This window comes from Tachypleus tridentatus, chromosome 7 (assembly GCF_004210375.1).
Source record: "Tachypleus tridentatus isolate NWPU-2018 chromosome 7, ASM421037v1, whole genome shotgun sequence".
Taxonomy (NCBI): domain Eukaryota; kingdom Metazoa; phylum Arthropoda; class Merostomata; order Xiphosura; family Limulidae; genus Tachypleus; species Tachypleus tridentatus.
The window spans coordinates 180,686,044-180,702,589 of NC_134831.1; the positions used below are offsets into that span (position 1 = coordinate 180,686,044).

Here is a 16,546-nt window from a genome sequence, read left to right on the forward strand (position 1 = left end):
GCCGTGGGGGCGTTATAATGTTACGGTCAATCCCACTATTCGTTGGTAAAAGAGTAGCCCAAGAGTTGGCGTTGGGTGGTGATGACTAGCTGCCTTCCCTCTAGTCTTACACTGCTAAATTAGGGACGGCTAGCACAGATAGCCCTCGAGTAATTTTGTGCGAAATTCTAAAACAAACAAACTTATTGGCGTTATGGTAGACTATTCGTGCTGGTATGTTGTAATTAGTAAAGGATGATACTTCTATTTAAAAAAAATCACTAATATTAAAATAAATTGCGAGTAGTAAATAAAAAGGGGAGCAGATATACAGGCAATGTTAGTTTTAAAAAGCCACATGTTTCTAAACATTAATTTTAGGAAAACTGTTATGACATGAGTACTTTACAAAAAGTGTAAATTAGCAAAGATTGAACATTAGTAGAAGTAAACATATTATTAAATCAGTATCTATCTATCAAAGTTAAAATCTGTAATGGAGGAGCTAAGGTGTATGTGACGAGCAACAACATTAAAATGCAGCGATTTTTATCACAAATGTTAGTCCTATTGGTTCTCGAGCATCACCTCTTTGTACTCCCGCTGATACAGCGGTAAGTCTACGGATTTACAACGCTAAAATCAGGGGTTCGATTCTCCTCGGTGGACTCAGCAGATAGCCCGATGTGGCTTTGCTATATGAAAAACACACGCGCATCACCCCTTTATTTGTTATATATAGTTTTTGTTTTTGACGTTTAAAATACATAGCGTTGAGTTTCCTTTTTCGAAAAACATTACCAGTCCCTACATGCATGATTTATGTAAGTCATACTGTTAGATAAAAAATGCAAACATATATTTACAATTTGGTATTTGTAGATTACTTTGTTATGTTTTTCTTCTTCTCTCGCTGGAATATTGGCCGGCATGGCCTAGTGATTAATGTGTAGGGGTATGAATAAAAAAAGTCCAAGGTTCGAGCTATGATGTGCCGTTGAGCATGTTCTGCACTGTCAGCTGAAGACTCGATATAAGAGTAATGGCCAGTCTCGCTATACTAGTAGCCTTATTAGTGGTGGCTGCTGCAGGCTCAACTGTTCCCAGTCACGGGTTGAACTTTGGTGTTTCTGATCTTATCGTGCAGCCCACGTAGTTTAGTATACCAAACGTTTTTTGAAACATCTGTATAAATTTTTAGTGACCCGGTACTTATAATTAACTTACTTGTCATTAGACCTAATATAATGACAAGTACAATTAATTATAGAATCGTGCTTCGTCAGCTTGAAAAAAGGTGTTCACAACAGGACGATTGTTTTAAAAAACAATTGATGAGCTCTGGATTGAGCGAAATGCTTCGTTGGCAATGGCTACAGCGAACAAAGTATTGTTTAGCTTTGAATTTCGCGCAAAGCTATACGAGGACTGTCTGCGAAAACCATTTCTAGTGTAGTAGTGAAAGACTAGAGGGAAGGCAGCTGGTCATCACCACCCGCCGCCAACTATTAGACTACTTTTTACTAACGAATAGTATGGTTGACCGTCACATTATAATGCCTCCAAATCTGAAAAAGGGAGCAGGTTTGGTGGGAATGGGATTCGAACCTGCGACCCTCAAGTTGTGAGTAAGGTACTCTAACCATCTGGTCATTCCGGGCCATGTAGTGTTCGAATACTATTGTTATACACTTTTCCAGTTAATTAATTATAATTATGGTTCGCCAGCTTGAAACAGAAGTTCACACCAAAAGCAGTATTAAGATGAAAATAATATTTTTTTTCTCTTTGGCAGTAACTAAAAGTTTAAAGGTTTTATACAAAAAAAAGCCAGTACTTAGTAGTCAGTTTATAAAGTAACAATTTGTAAACTGTAAACTATATCCATATTTAATAAGTAAAAATGAAATCGCGCGAATAACCAGAACATAATTAATATTTGTTTGTTTTATGAATTTCGCGCAAAGCTACACGAGGGCTATCCGCTCTAGTCGTCCCTAATATTTTAGTGTAAGACTAGAGGGAAGGCAAGCTAGTCATCAAAAACCATCGCTAACTCTTGGGCTACACTTTCATCACCGAATAGTGGAATTGAGCGACACATTATAACGCGCCCACGGCTGAAAGGGCGAGCATGATTGGTGGAACGGGAGTAACATAATTAATTTCAATATTATCTCGTTAAGTGGACTTCACTATAATACTTCTCTCCTGGTTTTCCAGTTTTTCTTATAACGACTAAGTCGGTTCAGGATTACAAGACTTCTTAACATGTAGGGGCCCGGCATGGCCAAGCGTGTTTAAGGCGTGCGACTCGTAATCTGAGGGTCGCGGGTTTGCATCCCCGTCGCGCCAAACATGCTCGCCCTCCTAGCCATGGGGGCATTATAATCTGACGGTCAATCCTACTATTCGTTAGTAAAAGAGTAGCCCAAGAGTTGGCGGTGGGTGGTGATAACTAGCTGCCTTCCCTCTAGTCTTACACTGCTAAATTAGGGACGGCTAGCACAGATAGCCCTCGAGTAGCTTTGTGCGAAATTCAAAAACAAAAATAATATTAATATATACTGTTAAAATAAATATAAAATTTAGTGTTAAGATTTTTTTAACCCTAAATTTGATTTGTAGTGACTTAAAATAAATCTGTTAAAACTTACATTTCACCACCGTAATCCAGTTCACACCAAAATAGTTTTTGTTCTTGCAGTTGTATAATACAGATTGCGTTTGAGTCACTGCTAGCTGTCGTATACCGGCCGGTTAAAAAGAATCTTGGTATTGTACGAAGGGCATCATCGGCATTGGAGTAGCAAATATATTGTGGTTAGTATATCACAACACAGTCTTCTTTGGTTTCGCTCAGAAGTTCTTACTTGCATTTAACAGACATCCTTTCGACTCTGGGTTAGACTGCAGACGAAACAAAAAAAATCACTGGGTATAGTTTAACAAATGTTATGGAAAGAATAGGTCGAATACGAACAGTAATAGGAAGAAATATACACAAAGTAAACCAATAAAAAACAAACAAAGTTTGATTTACGCAAACTGTGCAGGTTCTGACACTTAACTAGACGACTCACAGTTTTTTGTTTGTTTTTATGACTTTTTTTTTTAATGGCTGCTGAGACTGAAAGGAGCCTTTATTTAAAACATTACACCGGACGAAACCCACAAAATATTATTCATACATATTCCGGAACATCAGCGGATCAGAGAACTCTAAAGTATCAGTTCGTGGTGGCTTTTGCACGAGCTTGCAACCCAAATTCGGCGTTAAAAAAACCAACAAACCGGAAAGCATGACCTTATAAAACCTAATGATTATAATCGACTGTTTAATCGTAAAATATTTACCATAAAAGACTGTGTAATGCGCTATAAAGACGTGAAAAGTACGAAAAACAAAACAGAAAAATTGTGATCTCACACTGCCTTTGTTTATTTTTCCTATGTTCAGTTACTGTGTGTGCTTCTGTAGATTACAGATTCGTTAATGACGTAAGTTCGTGGTTTCTTTGCCTCCATTTCCACACGATGCGTTGGAATATTAAGTTTCGAAACAGCAGAACGTTAGATGAACTCTGCACGCAAATGACGTGTGATATAATATTGAGTTTTCTATCACATAGTTCCTGCCATCTGATTCACTGCTGCATAAACAGACAACCACAGCTTCAAACTCACACTCTAAGTGCTTCGTAAAGTTTTTTTTTCTTCTCTATTATCAATGTCGTTTGGAAGCTAATGTGTCAATTTAGCAGGTTGCTCGTAACATCTAACACATGCAATTCGTGCTCCTAATGGAAACGGAGGCTGGATCGTCTCCCATCAACAGCTACCATTCGTAGTGCCATAGCGACTGGTAACTTAGACGTGCCGCCACTGTTTTGATTTCACCGTTCCGTTTTAACGAGTTAGGCGACAGATAAGGAAAGGTAGCGCACAATACACGCAAGAACAGCTCACAAACATGGCATGCTGAAGAAGAGAATACCTTCAAGAAAATAGACTATTATGATCTTTTTGCTTTACTGTGTGTTATTTACTATTTTCTAAATATATACGTTTATCCATCAAGAGAAAGAGATAGAGTTAATGTAAGTCACGTACCAGCCATCCTAATATTGGCCCGTCTCTTAGAGATAAAAATATAAATGCCATTACTTGAAAAGTTTTTAGATAAAATTCTGCCCACTAGAAAAGTTTATTTTTTACTCCGGATAAGTAATAACGATTCGTAATAACGGATGAAACCACGAACCGGTTCATGAAATCACCATCTTCCTCCATAAATTTATAATGAATCAGATTATAAGCTTTAAATATTTTGTTTTTCTTGAATTTCGTGCAAAGCTACATGAGGACTATCTTCGCTAGCCGTTTCTAATTTAGCAGTGTAAGACTAGAGGAAAGGCAGCTGGTCATCATCACCCACCGCCAACTCTTACCAACAAGTAGTATGATTATCCACACGTTATAACGCCCCCACGGCTTAAAGGAAGTGAGCATCTTTAGTGTAACGGAGATTCGAACCTACGACACTCGGTAAATCTACGGATTTACAACGCTAAAATCAGAAGTTCGACTCCATTCGGTGGACTCAGAAGATAGCTCAATGTGTCTTTGCTGTAAGTAAAAACACTCACATTACGAATCGAGCGTCCCCTAACCACCTGACCTGGCAATGCTGGGCCAACAGCTTAAAAGAAAAACACTCACTGTCTGTCACAGGTCCTTAGAGAAAAACAAAAGACGAGGTTTTCTTCTATAGAAGTGTTCCTCGAATCACAAGAAAGTTTCTAGGTTGTGATTTTGTAGATTTTACAGAGAAACGACGTTTCTTATTTGGTTTTTAATCATTTCATATCTAACACAATAAAGCGATTCAAAGGTCCTTCATAAAGTAACAAGCGACACGATTTAGGCTTACTTTGAAGGCAGAGGCTATCTAGTCTTGAACTCAGACTGACGGAAAGGCAGCTAGTTAAAAGAGCCCACTGCCAACTTTCGGGTTATCGTACTCGATTAGTGTGATTTGATCGTTACTCTTATAACGCACCCAAGATCTTAAACTACGAAGCACGTTTTTGCTTGTTGTTTTCATTTTCTTTTTAGTTTAGGGCACAACGCGCTAACCCCTAGACAACCCCTCTTCATCTCACTAGTTTAAATATTGGAATCAAAGTCTCGGTCTCGTGGAAAACGATTACAAAGAAAAAAACACTAAGAATCTCAGAATGGAAATAAATACGGTGGTACTTGTGTGGAAATGACTGACTTGGAGAGAAACCGTAAGCTAGAAAAATCCCCCCAAAAACCCGTAACATCTGATGCCCTGTTTCTTTGTTATTTTTCGGTTTGTGATACTATCTCGAAATAAGGAAACATCAACAACGTTTTCGGCGTTTTATTATTGGAACACGTAGATCGTTTAAATGTTGTTTATATAATACTGGAACGTTGGTACAGTCTTCACTGTTTATTTAATCAAGCTTATTTCGATAGACCGACTGAACTTATTAGCAGAAAAAAAACTGATGGGGATTTAGAACGACACTTTAAAGGCAAAATAGATAAAATCTTGGCTTGTTATGTAAAATAAAATAATAAAAAAAGAGTTATGACTAGGTCACATGGTTGGAAATTACAAACGTTGATTGGCCCCACCGTTTTTGTTATAAACGTTTTAGTTTTCCTCGATTAACGAAACTATGCTAACGAATTGGAATAGTTCAAACTGAGTCACGAACATAAAACACTTCACGAGCAATTACAATGAACGTTATTTTGTCAGGGTTAACAGTTAATTTTGACCACGGTTTCTGTCACAACGAGTACACTGTGTACTGTGTGTGGTTATCTACCGGCGGGACTTTCAAAGCTAAAATTTGGGATTCGATTTCACACGGTGGACACGGCAGATAGCCCGATGTGGCTTTGCTATATAACAAATAAACTGCGTTCTTAATCATTTAAAGGTGTTAGCAACGTTTCTGGTTTATACGTTTTGCACCGTGTTGTGTATCAAAAATGATGATAAACCACTACTATATCTGTTGTGTCTGAGCCAGCCTGGGGAACCTTGGAATTAGGCGACAGGCCTAATCGGCACTGGATACGGCAGATGCATGTGAGTGACGTGTTTCAATGTGTTCACATTTATTACAAAACAGAACGTAAAAGTTTACTATAGAATATTATTATGTGTCTATCTGTGTTTCTGCTCGCGCATTTCGAAAACTAGTTGACCAGATCTACACGAAAATGTTAAGCATGGGAAGTCAGGATCCGAATCCAGATTCTGCATCATTTTGCAGCATTTTATATATGTATATAAAGGGGAGATAGGGTATTTTCGCTGTTTAGGGTTAATAACCTTATAAAATTTGGTCGGATCTGTACAACATTTCATGGACACATTAAGATTTAGACTTCTAATCACACTACGAATAATGATCCGGATCATTTGGATCTTAGAAGGATTTTCTGAGTTTCTAAAGGTGAAATTTGATGTTATCCAATATTTGTTTGTTTGCTTGAAGTACAACAGAAAGCTACACAAGGGGCTATTTGTGCTCTGCCTACCAAGGATATCGAAACCCAATTTCTAGCTTCGTAAATCCGCGGATATATCGCTGCGTCACAGGCAGGGCGTTATCCAATACAAACACACGTGATCTCTGATTACACTATGTAACACAAATTTTGTTCCTGGATAGTATGTGTTACTTTTTAATTGCTTAAGTTGTAAAAGTACAGAAAATGGTCATTATTCCCTTCAAACTTTGCTTTTGTGACCTGGATAATGAAATTTAGAAATTAACTTATTTTCTACGTAAAAACGGGCAAATTTGCACGTTTTCATTTACATAAGGTCTAAATAAAACAACATATGGATCACGATTTACATGTATTTATACTCAAGTTATACAAAAATGACCAAAAATGTTTAGAAGTGAGTAGTATTTTGAGATGGGGTAATATAAGATGGGGTAATTTGAGAGTAATATAAATCACTTTCACGTATCAGTCCCTAGATATAGTCTCGGCATTCGACTTTGTTAGACCAGGATCTCTGATCAAGTCATTGAGGTCTCTTTGGTTGGGGCAGTATGGGTTTTTCTCACCAGCTGCACCTCTGAAATTGTAATTTGGATCTTCAACGTCTACCTCCTCTTCTGATTTGCTGTTCTCTTCTGAGAATGGCTGCTTTCTCTCTGGCTGAGTGGGTACAAGGAGCTCAGACACTGGGGCGATGGATGATGGAAGGTCCGGATACATGATGGCAGATGCATTCTTGCCAGCCCGACGTTTGGAAGGGTCCACTATGCAGAAGTAGTAATTGCTTGAGTGGTCACAGTAGGTTCACGCCAAATTCTTGGAATAGCGAACTTCATGGCTCTCTTTTCCCCACTGTACCATCCTGCAAAAGAACAAAATAAAATTGTTATTATGAAGAATAAATTTATTTCATCCACAACTGATGTGTAAGAGGCTCATGCAAAATATTTTGTGATATTTTTCTATACTACAGGAAAATAAAAAAAGATATTTAAATTTTAAAATGTCTAAAATTTATATAATATAAAATCTTACTATTCAAGCATGCAAAAATTATCCGTCTTACATTGAGTTTTTTTGCAATGCTCGTAGGTAAAATGAGGTGCCCAGGGTTTGTCTTGATCCCTGACAAACATGTCGAAATGTGTCTTGTAGGCCTTACACATTTTAGCAGATACTGTCACAGAGCATTTTTTCTCTCTTGTCTTGATAAATTGGCCACATACATAGCAGAATGTGTCTGGAGAATGCTTGCAGCTTCTTGATGCCACCTTTGATAAAATCAGATAGATCTATGTGCTCATTTAGGCAGTTAGAACTAACCTGAAGTTGTGAGTGGTGAGCCCCTGTATATATATATTACTATGGAAAGTTCTAGAAAATTCTAACAGGTTCTTGAAAATTCTCGTAAGTTCTAGAACAGTCTAGAAAATTCTTGTAAGTTCTACAACATTCTAGAAAGTTTTTGAAAATTCTTGTAAGTTCGAGAAGATTCATTATCAGCTACTCAGCACTGAATTTACCAGGAATGTTCTGGAAAAATGAATTAACTTGAACATTTCATTACCCAGGTCACAAAAGCAAAGTTTGAAGAGAAAAATAGGTCTTTTCCATTTACTTTAGGCATAAGCAACTGGGAAATAACACTTTCTGCCCAGAAACAAGAAAAAGTAAAAATTTTGTTACATAGTGATAATGTTGTTTCACGTCCAGTTAAACTGGTGTAGAACATAGATTATACAAACTCTAACGTTTTGTTGAACACAAATATTGAACATATTTGACTGCCATGTACGTACTGTTAAAAAACAAGCATTAACATATCTGTATTATTTGAGCTGTCTTTAATTTATCTAATTTTTGTATCTGCAATACATTTGTTGTTTTGGTTTTTATTAGCAAGGCCACACAAGGCTATTTAATGTGTCCATCACGGAGAATCAAACCTCGAATGTTAGCATTGAAAATCCGTACTTCCACCGGAGTAGAAAGACAACAATAACCCCAACACAACCAAATTGGTTCCCGGCACGATTTCTACTCTGAATTAGAGACAGGCCTGAAGTAGATTTCTTTTGGTTTTTAACATACACGTTTCTATTATTCAAAGGGAACTGAGTTAGTTCAGTAACGCCACCTAGTGACACAGTGTTTTTGTAGTTGTCAGTTACTTTGCTTCATTGTTAAAGGAAAAAGGGTGTAATTATCCTGTTTTGTTTGCTTTTGCTTATTTAGTTTCCAAGTCCGTTTCATCGGCGTACGTGTTAGATTATATTATGTTAATTCTTACTGATTATCATTTCCAAATGTACAAGGCATGGCATGGCCAGGTGGTTAAGGCACTCGACTCATAATCCGAGGGTTGCGAGTTCGAATCCCCGTCACACCAAAATATGCACGCTCTTTCAACCACGGGCGCTATAATGTGACGGTCAATCCCACTATTCGTGGGTAAAAGAGTAGCTCAAGAGTTGGCGGTGGGTAGTGATGACTAGCTGCCTTACACTGTCGCGGATTCGAATCCCGATTGCACCAAACATGCTCGCCCTGTCAGCCGTGGGGGCGTTATAACGTGACAGTCAATCCCATTGGTAAAAGAGTAGCCCAAAAGTTGGCGGTGGGTGGTGATGACTAGTTGTCTTTCCTCTAGTCTTACACTGCTAAATTAGGGACGGCTAGCGCAGATAGTTCTCGCATAGCTTTGCGCGAAATTTAAAACAGACCAAACCAATCGAAGCTACACCTAAGTTAAGCCTAGTATACGGACTGCTAATGCTGCTTTACGTTTTCCTACGTAAGATATTGCTTTCTTAATATAAAAAAAACGTGTAAATGAAGTGCACTGAATTTGTCACTGTGAGTAAGTGTGTGTTTCAATTCGGATCTACAGCAACCGAATTAGTTAATTCATATTGGCAAACGTATTTATATCTGAAGTGTAATAAAGCAATATTGTATGTAAGACTATTCAAAGTTGAACCATCAGTACTGATTAAACTACATTTCAAATAATTAATTTTTGTTATAATGTTATTGCTACTTTTGAAAGACCATGTTTCATAAATCAACACAACATTACCCATTAATTGATCATTAATTGGTTAAATACAATTAAGTTGTCCAACAGTTTTGCAAGGCTTAGCGTTCTTTACCAGAATCACGTGATTTTGTTAACTACATTTCACGCATTCAAAATAGTACTGAACTGCACATCTTAAAGCTTCTGCTATGAGACTGATAAAGACATCGATATTTTGCGTGTTTTTTTTCGTTGTGTTTTAACCAGTAACCGTTAGCCAATTAACCCTAAATAATAATTTGTGTGCTAGTTCAACTAGATGTATTGAGAGAGGCCTGAGTGAAATGTTTATTGCCTCCTTCCGTGGCACAGCATGCTTAAAACGCTAAAAAACTGGGTTTAATACCCTCGGTGGGTGGGCAGAGCACAGATAGCCCGTGTTGTAAGTCATGTTAAGCACATCTTTTCTGCATGTTATGCATCCTTAAATTACCAAATATCTTAGTTTAAGAATATTGTGGACACTGTTATCGAGGATAGCCCAGTGCAAGAATGAAGGTAATTTCATCTGTGGCTCAGCTCGTTCTTTAAATCAGTTTGAAAACTAAATTTTCACTTTGTTATCGAGCGATTTGATTAGTCCTAACTAATATTTTATAAGATAAATCTCTTAGTTTGTTTTGCAAATAACTTTCATAATTTGATATCATTTAACGTCCAGAAACTATGTATTTCAAAGTTAATAAGGGCGTAGCATGGACTAATGCTAAGGGCACTCCACTTGCAATCTGCAGGTAGCAGGTCCGAAACCTCTCATTCAAAGTGCTTAACTTTTCAGTCGTGGAAAATGCTATAGTATGACGTCAATCCCACTATCATCTGGTAAAAGCAGTAGTCTAACAGGTGACGTGGGTTTTGTTGATTAGCTGCCTTCTCTCTAGTCTTTCACTTTCAAATTAGGGACATTTAGCGCAGATAGCCCTCGAGTAACGTCAACAAAGAAATAAAGCAGTTGAACATTTCTTATTATAATAAATGTCTGTTTTCACACGAGGATCCTTATACAGTGATTGTTTGTTTGTTTTTTAATTTCGCGCAAAGCTACACGAGGGCTATCTGCGCTAGCCGTCCCTAATTTAGCAGTGTAAGACTAGAGGAAAGACAACTAGTCATCACCACCCACCGCCAACTTTTGGGATACTCTTTTACCAATGGGATTGACTGTCACGTTATAACGCCCCCACGGCTGACAGGGCGAGCATGTTTGGTGCAATCGGGATTCGAACCCGCGACCCTAAGATTACGAGTCGAACGCCTTAACCCGCCTGGCCATGCAGGGCCTTCTTCTAGAGTTAAAAAAGATAGAGAATAAATTTTTTCTACTCAAGTAATTATTTCAATAATTACTTTAATGACACTGATGGCCTGAACTACAATATATTTTTTAGCTTTTAGTACATGGGCTACAAATATATTTACTATAAAAAATGTTTATTTACACATTGGGTTAAAAGCGTCCTCTACTGGCAATAGGATAAAACGTTTTCTATTGGGTTGAGGAATAATTCGTGAGCGTTTTTTTCAAGTTAAAAAAATATATTCATAAATGAAACGCTTTCGCAAAATATTTCATGTCATTTGGTAGATAATTTTTTGCTCTAATAGATGGTGTGTTTGATTTTCATATGTCTTTAATTTTTGATTTCATTTTCAGCTTATTAAATGGAATGTCAAGTGGGCAAAATCGAGCATTTTCGACACCATCTGCTTTTCGCATTTAATTTCTTGCAATTTCGTTTAAAACAATGCATACTGTATACCTAGGTATTACATGAAATAAAGTATCATAATAAATGTTTTGGGTGTAATGTGTTCATGCATTGAAGTATTGTATAGTCTTGCATGTAATGCTTGAATGAAATTATTTAAAAACGCTCACGAATTATTCCTCAACCTAATATATTTAACCATCAAGTATGAAATATTTCGGCCAAGGTCAGTCAAGCACTAATCACTTGTCGACTGAAAACAGACTTTCATAAATGCGTCCTTGCAAAATTAGATCGAAAAACTTGTCCAAGAACCAATGGGTTTGTCCAGGACCAATTATAAAACTATAAACATATCATATCACTTTTAACCAATCCTAAAGAGTTGCTGGTGAGAGTAATATATCTGACGAATGTGATTAATTGAACAAGTAAAACAATTAATAGTTTTTTAAACTCTAATTAATTAGTTTGATGTAACATTTTGTCAAGGATAGTAGTGAAAGCCAACAGAATATTTTAAGACTGTTTTGATACCCGTGGTAGGCACAGCACAGATGGTTCATTGTGCAGCTGGACACTTAATAAAAAATAAACAAATACATGAATACAATAAACCGTCATTTTATTTATTTCAGTAAAATTAACGTTGGTAGACAAAAAATTTCCTTCATAAGAGGAATGTTAGAAATACAAGTCAAATAATTAATACGGATATTAATGGAATGTCAGTGATATTACTGTATTATTTTTTCTGTGTTTTCAGTGTTATCTGGCGTTAGTTTATCCTAATGCTCACAATAGATGATTGTCAGCTAATAAAATGACTTAAATTCCTCTGAGGTAATAGAAAACGGTTTTTGGATAACAAACAATAATTTCATTCTATTCTACCATCGCTTGCTAGAGGGCGTTAACTTTTGGCCTGTTTTTCGATGCTGTTTTTTTTTGTTATTTTATTTTCTAGGTTACGATGTTTTTTTTGTTTTGTTTTTTTCTCTCTGAAAGCCTTCTATATTCGTACTTACCCAAATGCATCTTTTCAGGCCTGTGACTGGGCCCGGAATTTGATAAGCGAATTATGTCAAAAACCAAAGGCGACCGCAGTATCGGATCTCCAGCGGCCATTTTGTAAACAAAGACGACATGTGATAGTAGCTGAATATGAATGTTTACATTGTCTTTGCCTGGCTTATAGGCCTCACTTTCATCTCACAACCAGCTTCACCAGATGGTAAGTATTAGCCTAGACTACAGGCAGGAATAGTAAGAGTGAATCTGAAGCGGAGTATAAAAGACTTTATTATAACTTTTGTCTTCTTTAGCTGCGTGAGGGAATTTACTTTCTGAAAATTTCTCAATTTTACAATTTTTGTATTTTTAACACTAACAGTCATTATATCAGTGCTATTTGAAGTAGCTTTGTGCGAAATTCCCAAACAAAAAAAAAGCTATTTGAAGTAACTTTATCCATTTCTAATCTAAACATTGGTATATTTTCTGTTAATAATACATCATAACACAGTAACTTCATCCATTTGTGATCTAAATATTGGAACATTTCGTGTTCAAAGTATATTCTAACACAGTAACTTTATCCATTTGTGATCTAAATATTGGAACATTTCGTGTTCAAAGTATATTCTAACACAATAACTTTATCCATTTGTGATCTAAATATTGGTATATTTCCTGTTTAAAGTATATTCTAATACAGTAACGCTATCCATTTGTGATCTACATATTGGAACATTTCGTATTCAAAGTATATTCTAACACAGTAACTTCATCCATTTGTGATCTAAATATTGGAACATTTCGTGTTCAAAGTATATTCTAACACAGTAACTTTATCCATTTGTGATCTAAATATTGGAACATTTCGTGTTTAAAGTATATTCTAACACAATAACTTTATCCATTTGTGATCTAAATATTGGTATATTTCCTGTTTAAAGTATATTCTAATACAGTAACGCTATCCATTTGTGATCTACATATTGGAACATTTCGTATTCAAAGTATATTCTAACACAGTAACTTCATCCATTTGTGATCTAAATATTGGAACATTTCGTGTTCAAAGTATATTCTAACACAGTAACTTTATCCATTTCTGATCTAAATATTGGAACATTTCGTGTTTAAAGTATATTCTAACACAATAACTTTATCCATTTGTGATCTAAATATTGGAATATTCCTGTTAAAATATATTCTAACACAGTAACGTTATCCATTTATATTCTAAATATTGTTATCATTCCTGTTTAAAGTAAATTCTTAACCTGTAAATTGGTCTACTCCTTCACTGCGATTGACTGTCAGTGTTAGTATTGTTGCTCTGAACTGAATTTTTATGTTTACAAAGCCAAAGAAAGTGAATAGATAATGCCTACTAATAGCTATCATATTTAGCGCTAACTTATGAAATATATATATATTTCTTAACAGACTTCCCCAAGGGAAAAATGTGATAATCATCCCATTCGTAGCTAATTTCTATATCACTTATTATTAACCAAAGCCTGATTCCAGGGGGACTGGTTCTCTTTTCTTCAAGCATTGTTTTACCTGTAAATAATGACGAACCAGCCAATCAGATAGTACCACATCAACATAATTCTTATAACAGTACAGGCAGTCATATTCTTCTCGCTAATGATATCCAGGACAGAAACGACCATAATGATATACGCATAAATCAAAGTTTTGTTGGTTAAGGCCGCTCCATGCCACAGGTTTCATGTTCCAGTAGAAATCCCTGAAGAGGGTGTGTAAAATAAAGACTATTGATACTAGAGGGCATCACTATCATGTGATACAACTCTTTTGAATCGTGAAATTTTAACATGGGTTTGTTTGTTTTGAATTTCGTGCAAAGCTACTCGAGGGCTATCTGCGCTAGCCGTCCCTAATTTTGCAGTGTAAGACTAGAAGGAAGGCAGCTAGTCATTACCACCCACAGCCAACTCTTGGACTACTCTTTTACCAACGAATAGTGGGATTGACAGTCACATTATAACGCCTCCACGGCTGAAAGGGCGAGCATGTTTGGCGCGACGGGGATGCGAACCCGCGACCCTCAGATTAAGAGTCGCACGCCTTAACCCACCTGGCCATGCCGGGCTTAACATGGGAATTAGACTTTAAATACGTGTTGAGTAAAGCTATAGAAATGCGCTCTTTACCAAAGAATATCAGATACGCTGTTTATCAACAATCATCCATAGTTTCTCAACGTCAGACAGAGGATAGCAACATCATAGACAATGTACAAAATTTACAGCGAAGCATGCTGAGGAAAAATATACTGGATGGGCTGCAGATTTGTACAAAATTGATGGTATCTTGACTACTGACTGGTACACGCAGGATTATTTTCACGCATCTTGTCGTTTCTATAGAAACCAGAGACCCAATGGAAAGGAATTAATTTTTCAGCAAGACAGTGATCCCAAGCATTCAGAAAACTTGGTGAAAAGATACACTGTAGGATATAGTCCCCACCTCATAAATAGAAAGATAGAATATATGTGTTTTAGAATAACACTACACTAGGCTGTGGGGTATTGAATGACGAATTTTAGCTTTGTAAGTCCTTAGACTTACAGCTGTACCTTTGAAGAACAAAGAGCAAGGGAGGCGAAGCCCTTTATAAAACAATCTCACAATTTGCAGAAACCTAAGTCAACGTTTCATAATATTTTAAGCCAATTTGTAGTAACCTTATTAAACAGTTGGAAATAGTGGAGTATATATTTCAAGGAACAATTTTATTGGTAGTACAAACCTTAAAGTAGGCGGGGCTGCTTCTGTAAGAAAACTTTCAATTTGAAAAAACAACAACATATATAATCAGAATATTTCGGCACAAGATTGGCCAGGCAGGATATATTGACGATTGATTGAAGAAAACTAACCAATCAAGATGTGGATGCTTTGACTTCGTTTCTACACCACTCATGTTTAAAGAAATCTTTGTTTACGTCTGGTGTAGAGACATCGTTTAAGGAACCCGATAAAAGCATACACCAGCTCCAGCAGTAGTTTCTCAAGACAAATCACTGTGATAAAATATCAACTACTCTTTTTAATGCGTTCGATATCACTGTTTGTATGTCTATTTTAAGATGTACTTTAAAAATTTTGTTATACAGATAAGGTGATGCGGAAAGCAATGAGTCTACGTCACATAAGCCCACTTAGTTAAAAGAAACAAAGATATGACGAAAAACCAGGTTATTAACGATAACCCTTTACTAACTTCTGTGATATTCTGGTTATCAATAGCTTTTATAATATTCTGGTTATCAATTATTTCTATAATATTCTGGTTAACTTTATTTTCCATGACATTCTGGTCATCAATAGCTTCTATGATATTCTGGTTATCAATAGCTTCAATAATATTCTGGTTATCAATAACTTTTATAATATTCTGGTTATCAATAGCTTCTGTGATATTCTGGATACCAATAGCTTCTATGATATTCTGGTTATCATTAGCTTCTATGATATTCTGGTTATCAATAACTTCTATGATATTCTGATTATCAATAGCTTCTATGATATTCTGATTATCAATAGCTTCTATGATATTCTGGTTATCAATAGTTTCTTAGAAGCATTTACTGCATCAGTTACAGTTTCTCTTTAATGTGTTCACGGTTTCTGCCATACTGTGCCTCACAAGTATTCACTGGGCCTAGCATGGCCAGTTGGTTAAGGCGCTCGACTCGTAAATGCGTCATACCAAACATTCTCGCTCTTTTGGCCGCGCGGGCGTTATAATGTGAGAGTCAATCCCTCTATTCTTCGGAAAAAAGGATAGCCCAAGAGTTGGCGGTGGGTTATGATGATTAGCTGCCTTTACTTTAGTTTTATATTGCTAAATAAGGGACGGCTAGCGCAGATAGCCCTCGTGTAACTTTGCACGAAATTCAAGAGCAAACAAACATATTCACTGTATCTGCCACAGTTTCTCAAAAGGAGTGTGGGGAAGCAAGGAATTTATTCCATATAACAAAACTGTTTGAGTCAAAAATAGATAATAAATGTTTAAGTTATACAAAAAACGTCATAGTAATTATAGTTATAAGTTATAGTAATTGTAGTTTTTAAAATGAAGAGGTCAGAAAACACCAAAATATAGATTAAAAAACTGGGCTTTGGTGATGTTAATTATAATAATTCCTTTATTTGCAATTTAACA

General features: G+C 36.3%; 1 long non-coding RNA gene across 2 annotated transcripts in view; it reads left to right on the forward strand.

Annotated features, from left to right (window-relative positions):
• The first annotated feature begins 5,655 nt into the window (after window positions 1-5,655).
• The window catches only part of LOC143257388 (uncharacterized), a 30,252-nt gene continuing 19,361 nt past the window's right edge, over window positions 5,656-16,546 (forward strand). For both annotated transcript variants that reach the window (XR_013031832.1, XR_013031833.1), the window contains exons 1-2: window positions 5,656-6,112; window positions 12,378-12,565. This is a non-coding gene — a long non-coding RNA (uncharacterized LOC143257388). The remainder of the gene's footprint in view (window positions 6,113-12,377; window positions 12,566-16,546) is intronic.